Consider the following 13,536-nt stretch of genomic DNA (forward strand, 5'->3'; position numbering starts at 1 on the left):
TTATGCTGCACAGTATACAGCATGATATGTAGATAACAGTGCACATCTGCCACAGTACACAGCTGAATAGAACAGGGAGCGGACAGCAGAACTGGAACCTCTTATCTCTACTTCCTGCTGTCTACTACTCCTATTTGGTCAGCAGCTATTGGGCTGCCTGAAATCAGATCTATACAGCGAGTATATAAATGTTTGTACAAATGAACGTGTATGTAAATGTTATGTGTATGTTTATGCTGTACACTGTGCATGTATCTGCCCTTGGATAAGTCTGCTATGGGGCTTAGTAGGGGAATGGGTGGACTAGAATACAATGAAATGTTACTGAAATTGGGGTTATACAAAAAGTTGTTAGAAGGGGGACCTCATTACAATGTACAAATAACTTAGATCTTTTTCTACCTAAGCCTGAGGCCAGGACAAGAGGAGAGGAGGTTCTCCAATCCCCATAGAGTGTCTTCAACCTACTTCACAGCCCTCCACCTCACCCCTGTGCAAAACGGCTAGGCCATCTCAGCCAAAGGCCATGGAACAACAACAACTAATGCTCTATTATAAGTTTCCTAGCTGGGATTATGTAAGATAAGATAATCCTTTATTAGTCCCCCAGTGGGGAAATTCACAGCGTTACAGCAGCAGAGAGGGTACAGAGAGTACAGTACAAACTATGACAACAATAATATTCGGGATAAATGAACAAAAGAAAAGGGGGATAAAAAGACAAAAAAGAGACAAGCAATAATCGGCAGTTTGACGTTTAGTCTGTGGATGAGACCTGCAGGGACTGGTTAGGTGGGGGGCGCAGGTTACTTCTGTTTGGGCCTTGTTTGTTGAACAGCCTGATGGCAGCGGGGAGGAATGACTTATGATAACGCTCCCTTTCACATTTGGGGTGAAGCAGTCAGTCACTGAAGGTGCTCCCCAATGCCACCACAGTCTCATGCAAGGGATGGGAGCTATTCTCCAGAATAGACTTCAACTTACACAGTGTCCTCCTCTCAGCTACCACCTGCACTGTGTCAAGAGGACCCCCCAGGACAGAACTGGCTTTCCTAATCAGTTTGTCCAGTCTGCTCCTCTCCCTCGCTGAGATGCTGCTTCCCCAACAGACTATGCCAAAGAAGATGGCTGGTGCCACTACAGAGTTGAAGAAGGTCTTAAGAAGAGCCCCCCCGCACTCCGAATGCCCTCAGCCTCCTCAGCAGGTGTAGCCTGTTCTGACCCCTCCTGTGAAGTGCGTTTATGTTCTCTGCCCACTCCAGTTTATTGTTGAGGAGGACACCCAAGTACTTATAGGACTTCACTGCCTCAATGTCTGTCCCATGGATGACCACCGGTTGTGTGTTATATACCTGCCCTAGTTGCAGAAATAGAGCTCCCAGATGCCTAACAACTTGTATTGGAGGCTGAGGATGCGGACAGCAGATCATCACAGTACATATACCATGTACCACAACAGAACTGGTCCATATACACGATTATATATACTAAAGCGGGACCCACCCTGCTCTATCAAATGTATAATGGGATAAACACATGAAATCTGAACAATGCATGTTATATATACCACAGAAGAAACTATAAGAACAATTAAAAACAAATGTAATCACAAAATATCTACATCAACAGGTACAGTACAGACCAAAAGTTTGGACACATCTTCTCATTCAAAGAGTTTTCTGTATTTTCATGAAAGTGTAAAACAACTGAAAATATGTCTTATATTCTTCAAAGTAGCCACCTTTTGGTTTGATTTCTGATTTGCATAGTTTTGGCATTATCTTAATGAGCTTCGAGAGGTAGTCACCAGAAAAGGTTTTCACATAGGTGTGCCATGTCAAGTTTAATAAGTGGGATTTCTTGCCTTATAAATGGGTGGGGTTGGGACCATCAGTTGTGTTGTGCAGAAGTCAGGTGGATACACAGCTGATAGTCCTACTGAATAGACTGTTCTAGTTTGTATTATGGCTAGAAAAAAAGGTGCCAAGTAAAGAAAAACTCATTACTTAAGAAATAAAGCTCAGTCAGTCTGAAAAATTGGGAAAACTTTGAAAATGTCAGTTGCAAAAACCATCAAGCGCTACAAAGAAACTGACTCACATGAGGACCACCCTAAGAAAGGAAGACCAAGTCCAAGTCACCTCTGCTGTAGAGGATAAGTTCTTTCAAGTCACCAGTCTCAGAAATCGCTTAGATTAGAGACCAGGTCAATGCCACACAGAGTTGAAGCAGCAGACACCTCTTCAATAACTGTTAGGAGAGAGTGTGCGCAGCAGGCCTTCATGGTAAAATAGCTGCTAGGAAACCACTGCTAAGCACAGGCAACAAGCAGAAGAGAATTGTTTGGGCTGAAAAGGTGAACAAACTGACTCTACAAGCCTGGTTTCCACCATGAAGCATGTAGGATGAGGTGTCATGGTGTGAGGGTGCTTTGCTGGTGACATTGTCGGGGATTTATTCAAAATTGAAGGTATACTGAACCAGCATGGTTACTACAGCACTTGCAGCGGCATGCTATTACATCCGGTTTGCGTTTAGTTGGACCATTATTTATTTTTCTTTTATCAATTCTGTTTTTATTGATGTAGATGAACAATAAACATGAAGTATTCAGGCCATTACAGAGTTTCACCTATTATAGCGCATATACAAGCAGCTATTGTTGTTGCCTCTCTCGGCTGCATAGTTGCGGCCTGAGTATGCGTAAGATTTACTTTGACTTTACTTTAATGTTAATGCTGGATGCGGGGGGAGGCTAGGGTGTGTATGGGTGAGGAAGGAGAGGGTGTTGAGGAGGGGGGGGCTCTCTCTTCCGCTTTATTGGATATAATTTTTATATATTGCTATTAAGAAGTAAATACAATCTTTACAGTGGTATGTCACTTACATTCCCCTTATTCTGGATGGCAATTGTGGTCCTTCGATTTCCCTAGTCCCCAATGGCAGAAGTGGTAAAGAAAGCTATAAGGGATAATTGGCACATTATAGAGAGCGACAGGGACCTGTCAAAGATAGCGGAAGGAGGCCCCCTTATTAGCTTTAGGAGGGGTAAAACATTGAGATCGGAATTAGTACACATCTTAAGTCCGCTACAAATAAGAACTGGCTTGAGAGTAATCCCCTACGAGGGAATTTCAAGTGTGGCAGCTGCAGATGCTGCCCTCACAACTTAGGGGGGAATACGGTGAAGTTTGGTGGTGTAGAGATAGAGGTGAAAAACTTAATCAATTGTAAGACTACTTTCGTAGTGTATGTTCTGATCTGCACCTGCAACAGGTTCTATGTCGGGAAGACAATTAGGAATCTATACATAAGGATAAGAGAACATCTTAGCTCTATAAGGACTGGGACAGGAGCACCTAGACTCATTGAACACGTGAGAGAAGCCCACGGGGGCCATATAGAGGTCCTCAAATTCGCAGGCATGGAGATCGTCCCTCCTCCTAAGAAAGGAGGGGATAGACAATGCCTGCTATTGCAGGCATAAAGTAAATGGATCCTCTGTACAAATGCTATGGACCTGTAGGTCTTAATGACAGGATAGATTTTGGAGTGTTCTTATGAATGTTTTTTTAGCCTCTAATATGAGAGAAGGGTCATCCAGACATGGTCAACATAAGCATTGTGTAGATGTGATTTACTAAGTAGGTAACTGTTTTACCGTATTGTTTTTATCTTTTATACAATAGGGATGTGCACCTCGGTACCATATATATCAGTGATGGCCAACCTATGACACGCGTGTCAGTGCTGACACACGTAGCCATTTTCAGTGACACGCGGCCACCCGAAAGTTTCATCCTCGGCACCTACGCGGTCAGGTGCAGTAGCCGGGAGGCTGAGAGATTGTCAGGCACTGAGCTCCCAGCACTCCTCCTCATCCTCCCCCTGGGCCAGTCCCTTCCCCTGTGTGAGCTGTGCCTGGTGTCTCCGGTCAGGCCTGGTATCAGCACGGGACACAGCAGGAGAGGTGACCCGGCCATACACCCAGGAGACTCCTCTGCAGCTCCTGATAGTTGTGGAGGGGGGATGATGGCAGCACAGACAGAGGCCTACATCGCTGCTGCCTTGTGTGATGTCCTAGCAGCTGCCACCTCTACACTGACCATCTCCACAGCAGGGACCAGGGAGGACAACAACTCTCATCATATAGTAAGTAAGGTCAGTGTACCTCAGCCACCTCTGTCAGTGTACCTCTGCCACCTCTACACTGACCATCTCCATAGCAGGGATTAGGGAGGACAACCACTCTCATCATACAGTGAGTAATGTCACTGCTGTATGATAGAAGACAGTCATCTGGGCTTGTGTGTCAGTTTTGTGACGTACAAGCCCTGAAATAATCGTAACGCCTTGCAAATCGCCAGACATTGCGATTATTTTGCTCCTCATGAAGGAGATGCAGACAGCGGCGCCTGCGACTTGCTATAACCTGTGAACTGTCATGACTGAAAGTTTGCAGGTTACTAAGCATTTCCACACATGTCTGATTGTAACCGATCTATTATAATGTGCGATTTGCATATTGTAATAAACAGATGATGTGGAAAATCCCCATATACTGCCATACTGTTGTATGGCAGTACATGGTAGGATCAATCAGACAACCTAGGGTTAAAGTACCCTAGAAGTTAAATAATTATGCATATGCGTTATTTAAACTATAAATATCACAAAATTATGTTTTTTTTGTCAAGGTGACACACCACCCGAGTTATGCTCGGTTTTTTGGCGGATTTTGACACACCAAGCTCAAAAGGTTGCCCATCACTGATATATATATTTTTTGAAAAGGGACTCACGGGACGATTCTTGTTTTTCAATCGTACCCCCCCCCTCCCCCCCGTATCCTTAACCTGCCTTTCACCTTCCCTCTTGTTGGCCATGATTGGGCACGACTTCATATCACTGTTTTGGATGCCACCCGTCTGAACCCCACCACTTTCTGTAGCGCACCCGCTCCTGAGTGTCATCCTCTTGTAACGCTGGGCCACGTTACCACGGCAACGCGTCACCTGAAGATGCAGTGAGGGGGTGTGGCTCCTGGTCACGTGACCCGCCCGACGTTCCGGAGGCTGAGGGAGGCGGCGCCGTCGCCTAAGATCTGAATGGCGTGGCGCGGCCCCAGACAGCTTCCTGCAGGGCGGGCCGAGATTTGGTGGGCGGAGCAATGATGCACCAGGTGAGTTTAGCTGCTAAGGCGTGGGGAGTGGTGTTTTATAGGTATACTTCCTGGTGGCAAAGATTGATGGCCCTCATCACCTATCATGAGGCTTATTCACTCTGGTGGGTGTATTCCATTAGGTCAGACGGTGCATAAATAACCTTGTTTTAAATCACTGACATCGGAGGCTGGAAGAAGCGCGGGTTTGCGCGAAACGGCCGTTGCCACCGACTGTAGGCATTCTGCCTTCACTCCCCCCTCCCTTGCACGCATTGTTGTGAGTATGTCTTTGCTCCTGTAATGTGAAATAAAGAGCAAGAAGATTTTTTATTGAAGATTGGTTAGTGCCGTCCATTTCTTTTCTGAATTTGAATATTTAACCACTGTTTGTTTAGGACTTGAGCACCACCTATACGACATAAGTCACTACAAGCAGGACATTGCACAGGACATTATTTTATGATGTTTTATTTTTCTGAACAAATTTCCAGAGGAGACACTAGGTGGTGCTGTTGCCTTGTTGTTTTGCAATTGTGGTCTAAGTTTTGTATCATTTAGTTTGTTCTGAGTTCACTTTCCATTATGTGATGATGGTTTATTGCCTATGTATTGCTTCCAAGGTGCCTACAATTTAGTGAAGCAGTCATGTTAGTGTGAGACCCAGCTAGAGAGCTCTTCCATCCGATGAATTTGTTATACTTTCTCCTTCCATGCCGATAGTGGTGGTGCAATGGTTTGTCTCCAATACAAATGTATCAGTGCTTTCGCTGCTGCTATTAAGTATGTTGGCAGTTTTTAGGAAGACAGTCTTGTGTCTCCTGGTTTGAGACCAAGGCATATTAACGGGAATGTTAGTGTGGTATTGGTCAGGCAAATAGTGTGAACATTGTCCTCAGAACTCTTTGATTACTAGACCATTGTCCACCAAATATGTTTGAATGTCCCAGTTTATTGGTTACATCTCGAGCAGAGTCCTGTATCGTGCAGCCCCCAACTATGCAACAGCTCTGGCGTATTTTACCATGGTACTAGAAGTTTGAAGTGGTTTTCTTGGAGCCGAACACACCTTGAGAACCCATATGGGTGTCTCAGTATCCATGTTTTTCTCTTTATCACATATTTTGAGATCCAACTCCTTCTCCCATGACATAATTTATATGGGTCAATCTGGTGCTCTTGTGGCCATCAGACCCAACAGTCACTGCTAATTCTAAGGGTTTTGCTGCCGTTGGTTCCCCATATTTCTTAGTGTATGCTGTGCATGCTGATTGGAGTTGAAGTGATGAAGTTTATATTTCCCCAACCCTTTTGGTTAGTTCCTTGTCTGACAGTGTGCTCGCTATATATATGGATTCTTTTAGTTAGGTCTTCAAATTTTGCTCACCACCCTGGAATGTCTCTCCAGTAACACATCATTCGATGGGTACTCTGCTATACAGTCCCCGGGTTACGTGAAAGATAGGTCCCATAGGTTTGTTCTTAAGTTGAATTTGTATGTAAAACTATATATTTTACAATTGTAGATCCAGAAAAAATATTTTTTTGTCCCATTGACAATTGGAGTTTCAAAGTTTTTTTCTGTGATGGGACCAAGGATTACCAATAAAGCATCATTACAGACACCTTACAGCTGATCATTGCAGTCTGGGACAATAGAAAAGCATTCAGAAAGCTTCACCAGAGGTCACAGTGGGCCGATGTTAGGAAACAAAAGAGTTAAAAATGGAACGTGTGTTTTGGGGAATGAATTTAACTTATTTATTGATGTATGTATGTTTTTAAAGAATTTAACTTATTGATCTATGTATGTTTTTATATAGCGTTAGTCTTTTTTTGTACATATGAATGAATTCACTGAAGAATCACTGCTATTATACTGTTTTGTAACAAAAGTATATATGAACCTGTCACCACACATGTGTATTTAAACGCCTATCTTTATGTCAAGCATTGCCCTGGAAGAAGCCTGAAGAGGCGAAACCTGAGGTTGGGTGAGAAACTGTTGTGTCCTGTGGAAACGTTAAAACCTTATAAGCACTATTTTAAAATGATGTTTGTGAGTATCCTTACAATAAATACCTATCTTGGTGATCTGCACGATTGGCTTATCTCTCATCTATAGGATCTATGATTGTGTTTTCCCATTCAAAAGTTCTTTGATGTCGACAGCATACATCACGACTGGGAGTAATGGCCAAGCTCTGAAGCACTGAGAGTTTTCCATTTCGGAAACTGGGTGGAGTGACCTCTAACTTGAAAGTACTGTTCCTTTCCTTACCTTTTACTTCTTTGGAATTTGACTTTGATATTAAAAGGAGAGTTGAGCATTGGTTATATTATTTTCTATTCACTAATGTTTTAGCATCTGTGAGAGAGCGTGCTTTTTTACTAATTGCTCCTTTTCCATCAGGAAACTCTTTTTCAGGTGATTGGTTCTTCTGTATAGCGAAGTATCAATTTGATGTGCAGATGTACTGCCGGTGAGCAACACATTAAGAAAGGGTGATTTAGAAGTGTTAAACTCAAAAGCAAAACAGAGATTACATTGGTTACTGTTGAGATATTCAATGTAGGGAGGGACACTGGTGACTGGACCTTGCCAAATAAGCAGGCAGTCATCAATGTACCTCCCGTACCATTTGATGTGAGTATGGAACAGGTTGATATAATTGAGGAGATAAAGTTCCTCCTACCCTGCCATGTAAAGGTTGGTGTGGGAGGGAGAGAACCTGGCTCCCATGGGACATCCAAATAATTGTATGTAGAACTGTTGATCAAAGGAATAAAAGCTACTTTGTAATAAAAATTGTAACACTGTAATTATGAATTCACATAAGATGATATCATAGTTGCTATATTTTCTCAGATGATGAGTGACAGCTTGCAAAGCTAAACCATAAGGAATACAAGTATAAAGCAAAGAAACGTCCACTGAAACCCAAGAGTTGTTAGTACACCACAGAAAATCATAAAAAGTTTTTTACAATTGTTTGCTGTTTTGTATGTAGCCCGGAATGTGGCCAACTTAAAGTTGGGGCAAGGAATCTAGCCAATTTCCCAAGTTCTCCGGAGTGAACCAGTTGTGGAAATTATTGGTCGAAAAAGGTGGAGGAAAAATTAGTTTATGTGTATTTGGTGCATACATTGTGACATTTAAAGGAAAATGCGGTATAAGTTGTTTCCCGTCAGAATGCTTAAACTGATGTCTTCATCAATAATGTGAGATAAAGTATTTTTAAATTTAGTAACGGGATTGGATGGAAAAGAACGATACATGGTTTTCTCAGATAATAAATTGTTGACTTCTGGCATATAAGCCTTTATTTCAAATCTCCTTTGTCGGCATCTCTAATGATGATGTGAGAAAATTTTTGCTATTTTTTCATGACCCGTTGTTATAAGGATAAGTTGGAGGTAGCTGAAGAAGAAGATGCATTTTCTGTAAACAGATGCCTTAGATCGTTAATAACTGTAGCTTGAAAATTGTCCATGTATGTGGTACGGGCATTAATAGGATAAAAATCTGGCTTACATTTTTTTTTATAATTTTAAAAAAGGTGTCATTCCTAAAAGTAGCCATAACAATAGAAATCTGCCTTACAGTACACTTGAATGAATGTTCACTTTAAGGACTTATTCACACGGGCATGTCTGTGGCGCATCTGCAAAAAACACGTGTGTTTCCAGATTATCGTACCCACATCCATTTATTTTCACGTCTGAATGGCATCCACTGATCCAGTCAGTGAAACAAAATGTAAACGTGAATAGCCAGACTGTCAGTTGGCTATTCAGTTGGCTATAGCTGTCAGTATGCTGTGCAATATACTGACAGCATAATACAACAGGTTAAACTCCATGAATTCATCTTTCAGTCCAAATAGATACCGTCACCTACAGAAACTATATAAGCTGTTGAGAACCATTTATTAAATATTGTGAAAATATACTGTATGTAGCAAACATATCACAACATAGATAGTATACAAATATGTTAGGAATTGGTTGTGCAAAATTCACAAGTATTTCATATAACTGGAGGGTAAGATATCTTGAGTGACCCATTGTCTGCCAGTTATAAAGACGTCATAGTGCTAAAAAGCTACTCACTGGGATAGTCAAAATTATTAGAAAAATTTTGTGATGTGAAAATCTGTTGTCCAGTTCAGAGAGAGTACAGTTCAGAGTACAATCTTTTCTTAATGCAGTAGCCAGGCTCATCTTTCAGACCAAACGCTACACGGATGCCTCCAGTTTGTGCCAGTCACTGTAATGGTTGCCAGTCTCCGTCCGTATTCACTTTAAAATAATAACCCTCATCCACAAAGCTCTTAAAAATGATGCACCTCCCTATCCCTCTTCTCACATCTCAGTCTATCACCCTTCCCGTGCTCTTCGATCTGCCATTGATATTAGATTAATCTCTACCTTAATTGGAACCTCTCATGCACGTCTCCAGGACTTCTTCCAAGTTGCTCCAATTCTCTGGAATGCCCTTCTCCGGACTCTCAGACTAATACCCACCCTCCAGAGCTTCAAACGTGCTCTTAAAACCCATCTCTCTAGGCAAGCCTATCACACTCGATAACTGCATGAAATGTCAGCTCTCCCTTTACTAAACCATCCTGTGTCCTATCTCCCATCTGTCATCCGGCAAACAGCGGATATATACCAAGTTCCAGGCTTCTCTGCAGTCTTTTCACCTTGGACCCTGTAAATAAGATGGCTGGTTCAAGGAACAGAATTTTTATTTATTAAATTATTTATTATATTATTTTATATTGTTCCCTTATAAAGAATGGCTGGACCATTATACAAGCTTTTTACCTCTTGTGTCAACACCCTCATCCTCATAGCCTGTAAGCTCTTGAGAGCAGGGCTTCTACCACCTCCCAAAGGTCCACAAGAACACAATAAATCCACCTGACCAATAATCTTGGGTATTTCCTCTTTGACATGTAACTTATCCCACTATGTGCACACCCTACTCCAGAACCATGTAATTGGACTAAAATCCTATCTATGTGATTTGTATTGCTAACACTTGAGAATATTAAATGGGAAACGACCTACATCTGGTAGTCATTAGACGTCACTGCCTTATATTCCAACATATGCTGATTCAACAAAGCAACTTGATTTTGAAAGCCATTCACTTCATACTTACACATAATTTCCAAAACACCACCAATAGACAAACCAAAAGTATGGCCATGGAGTTCACGATTTTCCCCAAGCTATGCGAATTTATACATGGGAAAGTTTGAGGAAGACTATATCTACAATGATCACATTTGGAAACCAAATATAATCATATATAAACAATATATTGATGACCTTTTACTCATTTGGAACGGAACTACAGCATCCATCAACTAATTCATCAACTACCTGAACGACCACTATTAGTATTTTTATTACAGTCATTCTCAGCCTCCTTTTCACCATCGGATCTGGAGTTCTTGGATCTCCATTTATCGTCCAATAATAATCAGATTTCCATACATACCCACTTCAAACCCTAGGACAAACAGTTATCTACACTACAGAAGTGCCCATCACAATAAATGGAAATCAAACATTCCATTTAGCCAAATTAGGTAAATATGGAAGAATTGCACTGACACAGAAATCTTTAAAAATCAGAGTCTACTTCTCAAAAAGAGATTTAAAGAAAAGGGTTTCCCAAAACCTTTAGTGGACGCAGCATTCCACAGGGCCCTTACTTTGACACAAGAAGAATGCCTCAAACCCTGTATAAAAACCAAAAAGAACTCCACAACTTCTAACAGTAGTCCGTCTTTCATCACTAGATACACTATAATCATCCTGAGAAAACATTGGCCCGTCCTCCTGAACGACCCTTTCCTCAAAAAAGATCTATCCAGACAATCCAAAAATGTATATAGAAGATCCCAAACATTAAAAGGCCTTCTAGCCCCAACCAAATTACAGACAAAGAAGGCCACGATAAAACAAATCTCTTTCCTCAAACAATAGGGAGCTACAAAATGTGGCCACGCCAATTTCAAATGTTGCTCCAATATACAACACAGAAAAAAATCCTTCACCAGCATCCAAACCGGTGAGAACTTCAAAATTTACCCATTGCCTACAGTACGTGGGGCGAACGTGTGAGTCTGCGGACATGAATGAATGGCCATAGAAACAAAACAACTAACGGGTACACCAAACATAGCATCTCCAGACATGCTTTAGGCTGCCATGAAAAAGACTTCTTGGCCTTTTCTGTAACACCCATTGAAACAATACCCGAAAACTACCGTTTTCAACAACTACACAAAAGGGGAATGTACTGGATCTTCAAATTAAACAGCTTACATCCAGGAGGCCTAAACGAGATGTTTGCGGATAACTTCTAACTGCCACCACCACAAAATCCTCCCTCCCCAACAGACATTAGATATCATTAACCGAGTGTTTTGTGTGTGTATATGTATGTGTGTATGTACAGTATACACGTATATACTTAGGGTGACATCCGACAATCCAACCAGTCTATACCTCTGTTCATCTCACCAAATTAAATATTTTCATACAATTATTTCATCACATACCATATTTATACCCCCCCGCCCCCAAAAGTCATTTACCAATAAAGAAACATGGTCGATCATTCATTTAATTTTTATTCTATTCTATTTCATGTCTTGTCAACTATATATATATATATATATATATATATATATATATATATATCATTTATGTATTTAGATATTTATTTATTTATTTATTTACTAACTTAATTATTTATCCACTCATGGACCTAGTGAGTCATCTCTAATTTGCGATATGTCCTCACCCATCTCAACGAAATCACATTTTGTAGTAATACTTCTACCACATTATACTACAGATGGATGTGACTATCTACCCCTATCCCCTCTTCATTTTTACCTTTTCAATTTCCAATCCATTTTTATCCTAATTTGTATCCTTTTTCATCCATTGGCAACTCATCTATTCACCCCCAGTATTCCCCGTCATTATAAATATATTACTTATATTTATTCGCCTTAACCAATTGTGTACTTTTTTGGTCCCCTGTTGGTTTATGAATGTACTCGCCAGTAGTTTGCATGTAAGTAAAGTCATACACATACACATGGATTTATACAATTTTAAACACTCATTAAACTTGTACACTCATCCACTCATCACGCTGCCAATCACACTTATCAGTATACGAACTTATACAATTGTTTATATATTTACCCGACCCCATCTACTTTTTTGGTTGCCTTTTTTTGGTTGCCTGAAGGCATCCGGGCACAAAATACCGGAGTGGCTGGCTAGTGCGGCCTTGGTCACGGTGCTTGGAAAGGGGACCGAAGGGCTGTCCTACAGCCTGGCAGGTCTCCAGCTGGTGGTGTGTGCAAGAAATATGGAGGGAGAGGCTGATGCAGTGTTTCTCCCTGGAGAAACCCCTGAGGTGTCTGTAGGATGAATCCCTGGGTGATGGATGGGGAAGCCCATGGTGGTTAACAGCTGTATCCAGGGATCAGACGAAGGCAACCTTGTGCAAATCAACTTACAGTTCTTACAGTATTGAACAGCAGGCAATGGTCAAATCGATGAACAGCAGATTCTCTAAGCTGGAAAGGTCAAGGAGAGCCGGTCCACAGGAAAGGTACACGCAGCCTGATAGTAGATGCAGGCTGGGCTGGTTCAGATGGAACTGAGTCAGTTTGGTGGAGATGCAGTTGTGGGCTTATGTCTCGGACTTGCCCTGTGTGCTAGACAGTAGACCTGAGGCACATGAAGTACCTGGGATGAAGAAACTGGCTCTGGCAGACAGACCTTGAGGTCTGGTGCTGTCTGCAGACTGACTCCAAGATGGAGTCTCTCACTCTGACTTAACAGACTGACCATGTGCTTCCGCCCAGCAGGGGTTTATATACTACCCTCGTCAGGTGGTAGCACCTCTCCAATCACCTTCCAACTTGTGTAATAGACACATTATTGGATAATTTGCCAAAAGATATAGTGGGTAGCACAACCAAAAATACAATGGAGCTGATGCATAAATATTTATAAACAATCTAGCTGAGAGACAAGATGCACCACAAGTTGCTCATAGATAATACAATTCAAATATTTATTTATATCCAAACAAGAACAAAATCCGACATACATTTAAAATCATTTAAAACATGTAATGTACATGAAATAACAACCGGAGACCCCGGTATGGGTCTTCACAGTGAACACCCCCTGCTGTGAGTACTCAGTGGTCCTCAATAATCCCTACCACTCACTATTATGATTCTTGGTCAATGCATATGCCAGCAAAAAGTCTCTGCCATAAGGGTAATGAAGAAACTCTACAAGTGTGCTGATCAACACCTATG

Source organism: Engystomops pustulosus, chromosome 1, assembly GCF_040894005.1.
Source record: "Engystomops pustulosus chromosome 1, aEngPut4.maternal, whole genome shotgun sequence".
Taxonomy (NCBI): domain Eukaryota; kingdom Metazoa; phylum Chordata; class Amphibia; order Anura; family Leptodactylidae; genus Engystomops; species Engystomops pustulosus.